The sequence below is a fragment of the Mastigoproctus giganteus genome, chromosome 2 (assembly GCF_048544385.1).
Source record: "Mastigoproctus giganteus isolate SK-2022 chromosome 2, ASM4854438v1, whole genome shotgun sequence".
In the NCBI taxonomy this organism is placed as follows: domain Eukaryota; kingdom Metazoa; phylum Arthropoda; class Arachnida; order Uropygi; family Thelyphonidae; genus Mastigoproctus; species Mastigoproctus giganteus.
The window spans coordinates 73,666,251-73,680,466 of record NC_143576.1 but is presented as its reverse complement, the minus strand read 5'-3'; positions in this window follow the sequence as shown (position 1 = coordinate 73,680,466).

Genomic DNA, 14,216 nt, shown 5'->3' with positions numbered 1-14,216 from the left:
TGCCCCCTAGTGGTTCCTTTATCTGCAGATTCTTAATGCATGAAGAATCACTACTGATAATCAAATCAAGAGTATTACTCCCTCTAGTTGCCTCGCGAACATGCTGATGTAGAAAACAATCATCCAATAAATCCACAAAAGCCTTGCTAGTGTGTGAGTGACCAACCCACATATTCCAGTCAATATCTGGGAAATTAAAATTCCCCGTTATAAGACTCTGTGATTTACTGGCCCACTCTATTTCCCTGTACAGTTTCTTATTATACTCATCAGAGTCATTAGGCCTATAGCCCACTCCAACTCTCAATTTTGATCTCCTAATGCTTATGTCACACCAAACTGACTCGACACTGCACTGTCCAGCGATGTCGGCTGGCTTCACTTCCTTGGATTGTATGTATTTCTTAAATAATAGCATAACCCCTTCTCTCTATCCTGTCTATCCTTTCTGTAGACATTGTACTCCCCAAATTCCAGTTCTGCATTCCTTATATCTGTGTGACACCACGTCTCTGAAATCCTCACAATATCTGCCTTTGATATTTTGAGCAATACTTCAAATTCATCAAATTTATTTACTAAACTCCTAGCATTGGTGCACACGCAAGTATACATGCACTTTTTCTTAGCCACCCTAACACAACCCATGTGTTTCTTGTACCCTAATGATTCCCAGCAGTCTCTGAAATATCCTGCATCTTCGTTTCCAGGCTGCTGCTCATTCCAATAGAAGCAGTGCAAGAATCGCTTTCACCTCGGCCAGTGGCTACTTTTAATCTATTAGTCCTGTATCCCCCCCAATCTAGCAGTTTTCCACTAACACTGCCTTGATAGCATCAGCAAACATTCTTGAACCCTTTCTATTTAAGTGTATCCCATCCCTGTAGAAGCAGTCTCTCCTGTTAACAAGTACAGACCAGGCTGAAAAAAATGTACCCCTTAAGCCTTACACAATCTTTCCAGGGCCGAATTGATCTATATATACATATAGTGATTATTTAATAATCGATTGCGTGGGGAGAGCGCTTGAACTCTGAGAGGCCAAAATGTGAACGAGAAGTAATTTTATTCAGCGGAGGGTGTCATGTCCTTGTTATTAGGAGGCATCATAGGTCCTCAGAGTGTTCACATCGGTGCATCAGATGGTCCCATGTGGCTACTGTGCTAAACGCGGATACATATACAACAATAGTTCAAACAAAAACCAAAAATTTGCGTCAATTGCAAAGCAGCAAAAATGGATCCCAATCACTCCGTCCGGAATGTCCAATGTATTTAAGGGTATTGAGAACCATCCTGAACAAAACGGACTATGACTGTACACCACAATCGCTATCCAACCAACGTCTTCAAGATTCTCCAAATGAATGCCCAAAGAGCCAGAAATGTGGTCCACCAAATTAGAATGAAAATTGATGAAGAAAAATTTTGATATCCTCTGTAGTCAAGAGTCCTACACCCACAAGGGACAAGTTCATGACTATCCACGTGCATATAGGATCATTGAGACAACAACGACAGAGACCCCATGGATAGCCATCATTATTAGGAACACTACAATTACAGTCACAATGTTCGACTCCTTCTTATTTCCCCGTTTGGTGTTTGTGCACACATGATCTGCCAACAAGGCTCTCTGCACATAGTCACCTTGTACTACCGACCGCGAACTGATATCGCACCATATATTGAATAACTACAGTCAGTCATAACTCTCTTAATTTCCAGCAAAATCCTCGTAACGATGGATGCCAGTTGTAGATCTCGCTTGTGGCATAGCCGGGTGGATAGCCATGCAGTTTCCCAGCGCTTAGAAGGTTTCCTCTCGTCTTCTCCTTTGAGGTCCTTTCTACCTGCAGCAATACCCTGTGGGAAAGCAATATTGACGATACCCTCACCACATAGTCCATAGCACAAAAGTTCTCATCATGGATGGTTCAAGAGGCCTAGACCACCTCGGATCACAGGGCCATCTCCTTCCATCTATCTAAACAACTTGATAGTACTCCTTCCATATACCACGCTATCATCAGATATTCCACCAAAACAGCTGGTTGGAATGCCTTCAAGGATAATATAAAATTAAAGCTACAAATGGATACATCCCAACTAAACCATCTTGATCCACAGGAGCACCTCTCCATTTTAACAACCACAATCCAAGAAGCATGTGAGAGAACTATGAAAAAACGTCGAAAGCACCTAAAAGCAGTCCTATGGTGGTGCAGGGAACTAGAAAACCAAAGGCGCCAAGTCCACACTGCCCGAAAAGCCTTCCAGAGAGCCAGGCACTCCTGGCTCCCCGCTGAGGTCACGGCTCTACGGGAAGTATATAGAAGATATTGTAATGATTACACAAGCCTCATTCAGCAGAAAAAGAAAGTGTCTTGGCAGAACCTTGTGACAACTACTGGTAATGCAGATCCTTTGGGGGGGGGGTCGTTTATCGTATTGTCATGAACAAGCTGCCCAGGGGAGAGAAATTAAATGAAATCCTGACTCCCGACGGCAATCCAACACATAAATGGGCTGAATCCGTTAATAATATTCTGAATGCCCTACTTAAGACTGATGAGAGTCCCATCAATGAAGAACAAAAGCAAATTGAACAAGACAACCAGGCCTTCTCCAACCATAAAATAGAACCGCCTTTCACCTCTGAGGAAATGAACAAAGCGCTTGACAGAACCAAAATAAATAATTGCCCTGGTCACGATAATATTGAGGCTGAGGTCATCAAGAAAGCAGCTATACATCTGCCGAATCACCTATTAGCACTGTTCACTGTTCAAAGGAATTGATTCTTGGAAACAGGTGTTTCGATTCATCCTAAAAAGGTCCAGACAAAGATCCTACTCTCCCCAAATCTTACCGCGCCATTGCTCTTTTCTCTGTCTTGGGCAAGGTAATGGAGTGGCTGCTTCAATTCAGATTATCTACCTACCAGGCAGCCAACTTAGAATCTCCAAAGCAGTATGGCTTTAAGCCGGGATGCTCTGCTGAAGATGTTATGAACAATCTCCTCAACACAGGAAACTGAACCACATAAAAAATCTACTGGCTATCTCCATTGACTTTGCTGGTGCCTTTGATTCCATCTGGTAGTCCAGCATTATCAAGAGATTATGTCAACTCAATATTCCACTCAACCTCTACCACTGTCTCCAGAACTACCTCTTCAATCGCTCAGTAACTCTTCAAACAAATTTTCAAAAAGCTTTCCAGCTTTTCAGTTTTTAGAGGTTGTGCACAGGGTTCAGTTCTTGTCCCCTACTTTTGGAACCTAAAACTAGATGAATTTCTTCTTATGGATCTAGGCCCTGTGGATAGCATGGCCTATGCAGATGACCTGATCCTGCTTATCAAAGCTGATTCTAGAACTCAGCTTGAGAAAATTGACTCCCCTGCCTTAACGATCCTCCAAAATTGGGCAAACAACCACAAGTTAGTCATCTCTGGACAAAAAACGAAGACTATTCTCCTCAAAAGAAGATTGCCCCAAATTAAAATCTCTGGGCAGACATTGCAACTCAAAACAGAACTCAAATATCTAGGAGTAACATTTTACTCCCGGTTAACATTCTTACCTCATCTTAATTACCTCTCCAACAAAATTCATTGTTATACCGCCATGATCGTAAGAATTAACAGGGCAGACTGGGGTCTGAAGAGGAGGACCCTCATGCTAATTCACAAAACCATCTTCCTACCAGCTTTGTGCTATTGTGCAGGCGTATGGTTCCCTCGTGCCATCGTTGCATGTAATAAAGCAAAGCTACATACAATTCAACGCAATATCCAACTCACTCTGACCAGAGTTTACCGCATAGTCAGTAATCCTGCCCTGCAGATCTTAGCAGATACGCTTCCTCTGGACCTGGAGATTATTCGTCGCGGCCTTGCATACCGCATAAAGAGAGGAATTCCCACCACCATTCTGGATAAAAACTCGATCTAGCTAATGATCCAAAAAACGAAATGAAACATATTTCGTCTAAGCTCTTCCAGCATTGGCAACGATCTTAGGAGCAAACATCCAAAGGTGAAACAACTAAAAGATTTCTTCCACAAATTATGATTACTGCACCAAAACCTCCTCTGTGGTACTCACCAGGCCTTCACGTCTCGTTCTTCCTCATAGTCATGGATCGTTCCGGGCCAAGCTGCATGCCTTGGGTCTCACTGGTTCTCCTCTCTGCCCTTGCAGTGACAACGAACACTGGATTCACCTCATGTATAGTCCCTCTTTATGACTTACCCAGAAATCTCCTAATTACCAGAACTGGAATTATATCCTATGAGCAGGAACATCTCTACATAATTGACGAAACCAACTACAAAGCCTTCACTACTTTTGCCCAGACTGTATTTGAAATGTGTCAAATCCACCTAAAGCAAACTGTTCAGCGCACCCCCATCTTATAATGGACCCAAAACTCAATTCATGGAACATATCCTGAATGGAATCAAATAAAACACCAACAGGATATTGATCCTTATCCTGACATAACAGAAATCTCTCGACGTTCACAAAGGAAATTCTCTTACAAACCCACCAACCCAAAAGAACTTTTCTACAATAGACACAAGAACTGCAAGCAATCCTTGAGCTTCATGAATCCATGTGCCTGCGCTCATCCCCTAACTTGAGATGATTCAAATCTACTGCCCAGCATGGGACAATGCTCATTGCCTACAAGTGACTCTTAGCCGAATAAGATTTAATTGCTGGTCCCTTGCCCAGTGTCGCGACAGCTCAGCTGTGCACTGTGCATAAGTATACGTTGTTTTTCACGAACCACTAGTACAACGTGAGTGGAGGCAGGAGAAAACGTTTGTCTACCCATTGCTTGACGTATAGAGAGTTGCAGTTGAACCGCTATCGGTAAATCAACACACATCAAAGGACCCGAACATTGATGGTGAGAAGTTTTATTTCCAAAGCGTGAGAGTTCCTCACACAAATATTTTGTTACTTGTATGAAAATAATATTTAACGTTATAATAATATAATATTTAATAAACTGGATGAACTCGAATTTGTTTTATTAATATGTATTTAGGGAAAAAATTAAATAGAATAAATACTGTTAGCAAATCGTTGCAATCATCCACAGGTTCAATTTCTACAGTGGTATCATTATAAGCAACTTTACTAAAAATATGCGCAACAATTTCAAGGAGTGTGAAAATGAAGCTGGAAATTTTATTCCAATTAAATATAAAAAAAACCGAATTACAAAAAAAAATATTTTGCGATGATAACAATGAGAACAACAACGTACAATTAGGAGGTGAAGCTTTTAGATTGAACATATTTTTAACCGTCTGTGATAGAATAGTTACTGATTTCTGTAGAAGAGTTGATGTATATAAAGATATAAACAATAAATTTAAATTTGTATATGATTATAGCGAAGAAGCATTCATGCAATGTAAAACTTATATTGAGGTAATTTATAATAAAGATGTAAATGTTGAGTCGACCGGACTAGCTGGGTAGGGAAAGTGCCTGCCTGCTAACCCAACGGTTGCGGGTTCGAATCCCGCCTCGGGCTTGGATCAAAGTAGAGTAAAAAACCTTGGGAGATGCATTATGGCTACAGAAGCGGATGCGCTAACAAAAAAAAGTAAATGTTGATGAATTTGAAATGGAACAGTGATATATTAAGTAAGGCTGAGAATGTACTCACTGCTTCTGAAAAATTGGATTTTATAATCGAAAACAAAATTATATCCACATTTCCTAATGTGGGAATAATTTTAAGGTTGTTTTTAACATTACCAATGCCGAAGGAGAGAGCGTTCATTTTCCGTACTAAAACTGGTAAAAAATTACTCTTAACAAAGGCTTAACGCACTGGCAATATTGTACATAGAAAAGGATATTCTGAAAACTCTTTGTTATGAGGATATTATTAATAAGTTTATATAGATTTCAAAATTAGAAAACAAATTTTATATTTCTTAAAATAATTTAATATTGATTTTTTATTTTCATTTTATATTTTTTTGTAATCTCAAACTAATAATATAAATTAACACAACTTCAAAAATTGTGATTTTTTTTAACAAATATCACCCTCATTCTTTTTTATATAAGAACGGCCCCTACTTTTATTTATATTCCTATGGCCCTAAAAGCTCTAGATGCGGCCCTGGTCTGTGGTGCTCCACAGACTCTAGGCTAAGCGGCCAGATAAACAACATGACCCACACTAAGCAAACATGAACGTACACTAACATATGCTATCTGACCTTGACAGTGTTGTTACTTCACAAGAGATCCAAATACGGTTTTGTGCGAAAGCACTGGTGCCGTTTGTCAAAAAAACACAATGTCACACTGGTCCAAAGTCTCTGCTTGTTCACAAACACATAGTGGGCTATCTACCAACCAAAGGCATTGTATGGGCCATGTACTCTGATTAGAAAGGTCATATTCAGTAATGCTTGAAACCAAGGAGGAATCCAGGGTACACCCTGTCAATATCTGGTAGGAATTTCCTTGTCACTTCTCCTTTAGTCTAATTCGCTCATCTGTTCTGCCATGCCTGCTGCAGGTGTCAGATTAGGTTGGCTTTCTCCATCTTCTGATTTTTTGTGGGTTCTATGGTGTATCCAGCAAAAGTGATGGGGACTCCCTTTGCAAGGTGGTATAGCATGGCTGTCTTGATTACTTCTAGGTCCAGCAGGAGGGCTCGCGCGAGGACCTGCAGAACGTGTGTACTGACCATACAGCAGGCTCAGGTGATAACAAGGAATATAAACAGAAGAACTCTGGATGGCATCCACAGTTCTTCTGTTTACAGTAGTTATGGATGTGTGGTACTATATACACCGATGAGCCAAAACATTATGACCACCTACCTAATATAATGTCGGTCTCCCACGTGCAGCCAAAACAGCTTATACCCGGCCAGGCATGGACGCTACAAGATTTCCAAATGTGTCTTGTGATATCTGGTACCAACACATAACCAGCAGATCCTATAACTCCTGTAAGGTCCGTGGTTGAGACTCCACAGATCGGAGTTGCTGTTCCAACACAAACCACAGATGCTCGACGGGATTGATATCTGGTTAATTTGGTGGCCAGAGCAATGCCTGGAAGTGTTCCTCATTTTTCTGTGAACCAGTCTCGAATAATCTGGGCAGTGTGGCTTGGCACATTATCCAGCTGAAAGTGGAACCGCCAGAGGGAAAGACCGTTGACATGAAAGGGTGTACCTGATCAGCAATGACGTTTAGGTAGGTGGTAGACGTCAGAGGGCCTGTACATTGATGACTGGACCCAGGGTATCCCAGCAGAAGATCGCACAAACCATTACTCCCATCACCACTGCCGCCACAAACTTGTTTTCGTCGCATGGTTCATCCAGGCACCATCACTTCCCGAAGTTAATGAGGTACACGTACCCGGCCATCCACATGATGCAACAGGAAATGCGATTCATCGGACCAGTCTACTTTCTTCCAATCACTCAAGATCAAGTTTCGAAGGGCTCGCGTGCCTATTGTAGGCGCTGTCGCCGGTGAGCCACAGTTAGCATGGGCACTTGGAGTGGACTGCAGCTAAAAATCGCCATTTTAAGAAGAACGGTTCGATATACAGGTTGTGACACAATACTCATGTCACCAGCATTCCAATCACCGGCGAGTTGCACCATAGTCGCCCTTCTGTTGCCACGTACCATCCGGAAGAGCCTTCTCCCACCTCATGCATCAATGAGCCGTGGTCGTCCAACACCTCACTGACAGATCGTGGGTTTTCCCTCCTCAGACCACTTTTGGTAGGTACTAACCACTGCTAACCGTGAGCATCCCAACAGCCGTGCCACTTCGGATTTGCTCTGATCCAATCGTCTGGCCATTATAATTTGGCCTTTGTCAAACTGGCTTAAGTCCGCTGCCTTCAGAGAGTAATACTCTTGAGGGAGTGATATCCCAGATGGAATAATACTCTTGATCTGATTATCAGTAGTGATTCTTCATGCATTAAGAATCTACAGATAAAGGAACCACTAAGTGGCAGTGATCACAGTGTGTTGAAGTGGGATTTATTCAAAGACGTTACTACTATCAGGTGTAAAGAGAAGAGTTTTTGCTTTCGTAAAGGCGACCACGGAGGTCTGAGGCAATATTTAAATTCTATATGGTGGGACCAACTGATGATGTTACCAACAGCAAATTCAAAATATGAAGTATTCAAAGAATTAATCTTGGAAGCTAATAGGCTTTTCATACCAAGAAATATTGTTCAAAGTTTAGGCCTAAATGGATGTCCGACGAAGAAATAAGACATGTGGCAGAGAATAAAAATGCATGGGATACATATAAATTAATGGGTGACACAGAAGCGTATGACAGATACACTGGTGTGCAAAACTTAAGGACCTATGAGAAGCTACAGGTTTTCACCTGTAGCGTCTCATAGGAGTGGCCTGGATATGGGAAAAGCATACCAAAGGAACCTCGTGAGGTACAGAAATGAAGAAAACAACACCGACACAACGGAAGCAAAACGGTACAGAGAGACTTTATTCAAAAATGGTAACATAGCACTGGTTGCCATGATACAGATTTATCGCTGCCAAAGCTGGAACAAGGGGAAAATGGTCCTCAGTGGGAGATATGGCCACCCCTAATGTTGATACAGGCTTTCCACCACCTGTCCATACTTAGAACAATGTTGTTAATAAGTTCTTGCAGCAATATCGTCCATTCCTCTGTCAGCACTTTGTAGGCATTCTCTTTTTTTTTTCTCTGGCTGAAGCCTATTGCTAAAAATTGAGTTAGCTAAAGCCAATATTTCCTATTTTAATCAGTGTTTGATTTAGGGCCTCTGACTGCTAATGGAAGTTCCAAATCCGGTTAGAAAACTAAGTAGGGGGAAACAACTTACTCGAGACACTAATAATGGTTAAAGCATTTTTAATAAAACATTCATTACACAATTTACACTAATGGAGGTTCACAATATCAAATTCAATGAAGTCCTATTTTTATATATGCTAATCATAGCAAAATTATACAAGCAACCTTTCATAGCAAATCTAAGCTACTATTATCACACTACAAAATTTTTATTCATTTATGATCTAGGGACGTCCTTACAATCACCATAAAGTACCTTTCTTCCTAGAGTTCAGATCCATTCTATTTTTTAATTACTATTTTGTACGAAGTCAAGGGTTTTTAGGAACACCGATTGCCTCTTAAGGGGTTATTTTCCGCAAATTATTATTATTTCTCAGGACAATAGCTAGAGGAACGTCCTTTAGAAAAATTTCTACTTACAGTTCCCTTCTTTGTTTGCCAGGATGGACCAGTCTGCTAAGCGCGGTATATCTTCCCTTTCGAATCTTCTTGAGCCTCTTATGCTTTTTCCCTTCTTATCTGCCGATCCCAAACCCTTTCTCTTATTCCTGAAGCTTCCAAAATGTTCCTCCTAACTTTATGAAAACTTTCTTTTGACCCGACATTCAGCCACATTTTTTCCGAAAGTTGATCATGTCTTTACCTTCTAACTTAACTTCAACCCAGGCTGCTAGCCAAGACCACTAGCGGAGGATCTAAAATTCTCCGCGACTGCTCCTACACTTCTCCATATCCCATTCGACTTCGACAAACCCCTAAAAACACCACTCCAAATTCACCTAAAAACTGTGCGCTTTTTCCACTTCTATGTCCCTTATATCTCGAAAATTTTCTCCCATTTCTCCTCCCCTTTTTCTTGTTTCATCCTCTTTAATCTGATCTGCCCTTGACCATCTTACTAACCTTACTAAAATTTTCTTCCTAGAACAGAAGCACGTGTTTGCCCTTTTTTATTTCCCTTATCCATTTGATCTTTTCATAGAGAGAGAACTAATACAGCTCTATTTCTCAGAAATTTCTCCATCTCGCATTTCTATTGAAGTAGGTTCCATGTATAACTTCCCACAATGCTTCCATAGTAACCGAACGCTTACAGCCATCTTCAGCTGGTGAACATTTTTTGGTGAGTGTGATTTGCAGCTGGTGTCATCCCAGAGTGTCCCATATATGTTCGATGGGATTCAGATCGACGGAACGGGCAGGCCAATCCATACGAACAATGTTCTCACTTTCCAAAAGCATATCAACAGCTGCAGTGCGGTGGGGTGTGGCGTTATCACCCATAAACATGAACTCGGGGCCAACGGCACCTCAGACAGATGCACATTGGGGACATACAAATTTGTATTACTTCAGTAGAGAAGGGCACCGGTTACAGTACTGCCTTCCAGTATCTGGAGTTGTGTACATCCATCCAAGATAATGCCTCCCCAGACAAGAACACCTCGGCCACCATATCTATCCCTTTCAGTGATGTTTGCGGAGTGATACCATATGCCAACCTCTCCCCAGATTAACTGACGTACAGAATCCCTGCTGAGACTGAATCTGCTCTCATCAGTAAAGAGTACTTTACCCCATTGCGCTGCTGTCCAATCCTTGTGTTCGATGCACGACTGTAAATTGGTATCTCCGATGAGCAGGTGTTAAAGGGACACAGCATACTGGCCGTCGGGCAAACAGTCCACCTTTGTGGAGTCGCCTGGGCACACTAAACCACGATATCCTGCATCCTGTGCAGCTTGTTTGCAGTGGATCTTGCTGTCTGGTGTCAGTCCCTCTTGGCCTGTAGGAGTATATAGCGGTCTTCATTAAGCATTTTTTTCGTGAATGACCGCCACTGGTCCTTCGAACATCTGTATCTGTCGTTCTGAAGGCCGACCACATGCGTAAACAATGCTATGGGCGATACCGAACTCTGCAGTCATGCAGTCATACTCCTCACACTTCGACTTCGCCAATTATTCGACCTCAGAAAAGTCATTCAGACGTTGTCTACTGCCCATTTCGTTGTCTGTAGCACTGTATGAAACCAATTGTGCTCACCATTTGCTAATTTGTGCATAACTGCTGTTTAACTGTTTATGTGAGCCCTCACATCGCGATTCAAATTTTTGCGTATCCACCAGCCTTTTTACTGAATGGCCACCATTATGCAAATCACCACAGGCTGTTATGTTTGATTTTGTGGTTGTAACCTTTAGAAATAGTGTTGGTCCTTAAGTTTTGCACACCAGTACATAATTCCTCTGTCAGGTGCTGGGTGTCATTTCTTTCCCAACATTGAATGCGATGGTGGAAGGTCCTCTTTTCCTCGATGGTTCCACTGTTAGGCCTAATCTCATTATTTTGGGGTTTTGAATAAACACACGTATCTCTTTCTGCGTTTCTGTTGTTCTTCCTGTATTCCTAATCTTCCTGATTTATTTTATCCTGGTTTACCTTAGGTCTTCCTCCATGGTATGCATTTTTGTTTTTATCTCTTCACTGGTCATGGTTGGTTAGTAGTACGACCAAATTCAGTGGTTTCATTAGCACTCTCCTTCTTGTTTGCATCATGTTTACTGACGTAGCAGTTTCGGCTGTAATATTTGTCCTCAGCGTAGCCGAATAAGAATGAAGGCGCTGTTGCATTTGGTATCCTCTCTTCCATGTAAGCATCGTTTGGCTTTCATTCTCTTTCTCTCTCTAGTTCAACATGCTCGCGCATTAGTATGGTTTCAGCTTAGTCCACAGGATTATGTCTCCCCTGAGAGCTATAGTGATCCTGTTGTTGTCTTTCATGATGTGCTTCAGTTTGATCCTTAATGCCATGATCAGATCTATGACGGGTCCCTCCAGGAGGGTGGTATCCAAGGTGGGCTTGTTTAGTTGGGATGTCTGCTTGACTGCCTGCGCCATCCTGGGCTTCCTTGAGTAGGTACTGGCTTCTTGTTTTGCATTCCGACTTTAGAACTGTCGTTTTCTTGTTCTTGGAGGTGGGTACAGCCCTCGTATCCTCCAAGTCCTCTATTGTGATGACGTTTGTATTTGTCGATGGTTGAGATGCATTTGGTTCCCTTAGTGCAATTTCTTGCTCTACAGCATGGAGATCGGATTACCGAGTCTCTTTGGTTTATCGGATATTTGATGTCTTCCTGTGTGGGTTGTTAAGAATGAAGGCTTTTGGTGTAAACCGTAGGTCTGTAGGTGAATAGACCTCAGCAAATTTTTGGGCTCCTCTCTCTCACATAATGTGGTGGAGGAAACGGCAAAGTAATAAAATGATCTCTGAGGGACGTGACTAATTTCTTTTCAGGTTTTGTGGGGTGCTAAACACGATAATTTTCATGTAGGATCAATAGAAATGAATCGCATCTTCCAACAAAAGTTTGTAGAGGAAGGGGGAGAAGTCACTTAACTTATGGATTTATAGGTTAAAAATGCCTTTGTAGTCACTAAGAGTTAGGGCACTCTTTCAGCCCAGGTTTACACTATTGGGGACACCCACCAATAGTGTAAACCTAGTGCAAAGCCAGATATGAGCATGGCCACCAAGTTGTATCGGCACCTCTCTATAACCCTGTTGTCAAGCCACATGGTGACCAGTGCAGTCTGACAACAAAGGATACAGACAATAACATTGACATTTGGCTAAAAACCCAATAGAATAATCAAAGTTCTTCACCAATGGAATCCTTTTATTAACATCTTCAAGGGAGAACACTTTATAAAACATTAACTGAGCTGAAATCACAATTTTTAAGGCAAAATTGCAGATCGGTAAAACGAGCATCTGTTTACTAAGGCAGGCACATTGGCGATCCAAGCAGAGTAGTAATGATCTGGGATTTGAACACAATTACATTTGACCACGGAAGTGATGGCATGGGAAAAATTTATTTCTAGCCAGCTTGGTGTCACTGTTTCCAGTGTGGTCTTTTTTTTCCGTCAGGAGGCACCAGTTTATTTTTGTTTGTTTTTATCTCTCTATTTGGCATTAGTAGTGTTTTCTCAAAAGTATTTTCTCGACTTTATCCTCTCCCCCCACCCTCCCCGCAGTCAGAAATATACACCGTGGCGGCCTCGACCACAATTCGAGGAAGTATGTTTGTTTAAACAGATTTCAATTTTCATATTATTCTGAAAACTTATAGCTTGTTCAAAGCACTTACAACTGCTGAGGTTTTAATTCCTGTCATCACTTTCCCACTTCATATTAAATATAAAAACGGTCAAACTGCAAGCCACTAACATTCTCATTATCTCACTCCCCACCAGAGAAAAAAAAACAAAAAAGGCATGTAAAAGATCAACACATCTCACACAACAAAAACTGACATTTGTGAACTCGGGAAAAAAATGTATTTCCCTCCTCAAGTTGACAACTAATCAGTTGACTTTGAATTTCTTCAAGGCAAATTAGCATTAGTTGAGGCATATAATGCAAAGAAAGCAAGCTTATAATCAGCCAAAAAAAAACACCCCCTCTTCATTTCACCCATCCGGGGGTAATTGTTCAGTCAGACTTCTGACTGCACAGTTACCCCCAGGGCTTTCATTCTCTACCTCCCTGGGTGTAGTACCACACAGTTGATATGTTTCTCTTGGGATACTGCTACCCATATGCAGTACTTTGCATTTGTCAATTTTAAACTTCAGTTGCCACTTCTCAACCCACCTGCGTAACTTTTCTAGATCCTATTGCTGTAGCATACTGTCTTTACTGTAATTAACAACTCTGCCAACTTTCTATCATCTGCAAAATTGGACATTAAGCCTGATATATATATACCACCGTCGATATCATTGTTAGATACACCAAACAATGGGCCCAGCACCGAAGCCTGGGGAACTCCACTAATAACATTAATCCACATAGAGCATGTGTCCATTTATTCCCACTCTCTGCCATCTCTCTCAACCATCCCTTTAACTATTGCAACAACTTGCCCATACCGCTCCAATTTGCACAGCAGTCTTCCACAGCTCCCACTTGTTTTAATCTAGTGAACTGTCCACAAGAACGTCTTAAGCATGTTTCAGAGTCTTTACCTGTATCAGTTTATCTGTATCTGGAGTTCTTACAACCCCAGTACGAAAATTTTCTGAATTTTGATGCTGGAGTTATAAGAAAGATACTGATTTCTGTATTTGCAAAGGAAGCAAAGCTTATCTCTCAGCAGCATATCATAGAATCTTTACAGTTTATGAAATCAAGGATTGTATTGAAGACTGTGACAGTGCTTTATTATTATTAAATTTATTTGTTTATGTTGCTTGTGCTGGGCATATAAGTCTCGCTTTTAATTTTATGGCAAATCAATATGCTTTTTTTATATATATTACAGGCCAAG